Genomic DNA, 2,643 nt, shown 5'->3' with positions numbered 1-2,643 from the left:
TTGTGCATGACCTCTCCATCCCCCTCTATGTTATACTGTTTATTTTTTAGGGTGACATCCAGCATCGTATAAACATGAGAGCTCACCATGAGAGATTACCACACGATGAGCGCCTCCACATGTGAAAAATGTGGCTGTTCTGTGGCCTGTAGGCCCGTCTGATGAGTTACGCCTCACGCTGGTCAATATCAAAAGGCTATTGATTGTTGACTCACATTATAGCTTCTTAGTCTCTTAAAACTACCAAAAGGGGCTAAAACCAACAGAAAACCCTCTTCAAAGACAACATAATAAATGATAGTGGTCTGAGCCTAAACAGTGGAGATGGTTATTTTCTAGTCAGTGAAAAAGAAAATAAATGGATATAAATGAACTGAAACTCTGAAACAAAATAAATGAGTTTTTTGGACCAGTGCAAACACCACTATCATATAATCTATCCAAAATGATTTCAAAATACATGAATGTTTAATATCTTTCAAAATGTTTTCTACGAAAGCTTGTTTCCACCTCAGGGTAAAGTAATACCACTACTACTAATAATAAATTATTATTATTTATTTTCATTATAATGCACTTAATTCTCATAACTGTGACTTAATTTCTTGCCATTAAGACTTATTTTAAAAACAGCAATAATGTATATTTTTTATATCAATTATATTATCATAATTGTGATTTAATAATTCAAAGGTTTGGAGCTGATAAGATTTGCAAATCTATATCTGTTTGATCAAAACTACAGGAAAAACAGCAATATTGTTACAATTTTAAATTAAAAAATTTTACTATTTAGAATTTTTAATTTCATTCAAAATTGTAAATAATTTTTAGCAGTCATTACCTATAGTCTTCAGTGTCACATGATGCTTTAGAAATCATTCTAATATGCTGATTTAGTGATCAAGAAACATTTCCTATTATTATCAATGTTAAAAACCATTGTCCTCCTTAATATTTTTTGCGTAAACTGTTTTTTTTTTTTTTTTTTTGATAAATAGATTTGATGAAGTTCCAAACCTTTTTTTAACAACAACATTTTAAAATAGGATCTTCTGTAACATAATAAATGTATTTACTGTAAATGTTCCTTGCTGGAAAAATTCTGTCTCCTGTATCTTTATCCTGTAAAGTATTATATTTATTGAATATACTGAATGGTAGGGTATATGAAACGTTACCTGTTACCTTTTGCTGCTTTAAATTCTTGCAGTTATGACTTCATATCTCAATTTTCTTATATTTGTGAATATCACAATGTTACCTAATATCTTAACATTGAGACTATTTTAAATGTAAACATTTCTCAAATTTAGGTTAAAAAAGATTTCCTCAATTTCTCATTTTGCACATTTTCATTACCCCTTTCCCCTGTCAACTAACCATTCAATGTAACCATTTTAGGGTGCTTAAAATGCATGTAATGTATGACTACACAAAATATTGTCTACATTTAAAGGACATTTTACCAAGACAAAAACTGACAGCTAAAAACAAACTGTACAAATTAACACCATGTGGCCATCATCTGCAGCAAAACCAAGCACCTCAGAGGAAGAAGAAGGAGAGGAGGAGTTGAAGATGGTGGGGGCTTGGCCGGGGTAAGTTGGCTGTGGTCACTGTTAGCCCAACGGAATGATGAACAGCATGGGCCGATATCCATTTGTCTTCTACCTGTCTGCCTCCAGCCCACGGGAGCTTCCACAATATGTCACTGTCGCATGCTGGACCGCCCCCATGCATCAAAACATTTTAATACAGCTCAGCCCACTTCCAACCATCATCGGGTTTGGGATCGCAGACAGGAAGTCGACCCCGATCCGTGTTCGCCTCATGTGCGACACGGTATGAATCAATCCACAATTTGGTGCCTTTTCACACAGCGTTATGTACCATAAAAAGATCACGGCACACTCGGCGAGAACAAACATTGCACAAACCGTCTTATTGTGAGATGTTTTCGACCGTTCTGTTATTTTTCATCCCGTCTAGGGAAAAAAATACGAATGAAAGGAAAAAACAAACAACAAGGCCAGAAATGAGTGGCTGCAGGCTTTGGAAAACAGGCCGATAGGTCAGATGGGGTGTACGCTGGAGATTACAGTGATTGTTTAAACAAAAAATATTTCCAGGTTTCCAGAAGGACAGCCGGGAAAGAAAACCTTGTTAGGAGGGATTACTTCCATTGGTTTTTGTTTTGCTGTTAGGGGTGAAGGCCAGCGGGAATCTCTGCGGAGAGGGTAAATGCTATGAATTTTCTATCATACGACCTTAACATCTGTAGTCTAGCTAGGTAGATATTAATGAATAGAGGGAAATAGCGAGTTGAGTAATTTCAAGGCCAAAGTCTCTTCTGAGTAAGAAATACACAATACTGCATCCCACTTCCTCTAAAAAAAAATTAATTAGAAAATGATCTAAAAATATATTTATACAAACATGAACAGTTTAGAAACCTTTGAAACCATATAGAGTGAAAACAGGAAATCATTACAGAACTGTTAAACATACAATAAAAATCACTTTGCCTATCAAATGCTACATAGCACAAACACTTGTTCCATTCCCAAATTCAGTTTTTGACTAGTCAACGGACTAATGAATATATATACACACACACATATACATATATATATATATATA

The sequence above is a fragment of the Sinocyclocheilus grahami genome, unplaced genomic scaffold (genome assembly GCF_001515645.1).
Source record: "Sinocyclocheilus grahami isolate Dianchi unplaced genomic scaffold, SAMN03320097.WGS_v1.1 scaffold38.1, whole genome shotgun sequence".
Taxonomy (NCBI): Eukaryota; Metazoa; Chordata; class Actinopteri; order Cypriniformes; family Cyprinidae; genus Sinocyclocheilus; species Sinocyclocheilus grahami.
This window is presented reverse-complemented; position numbering follows the sequence as displayed.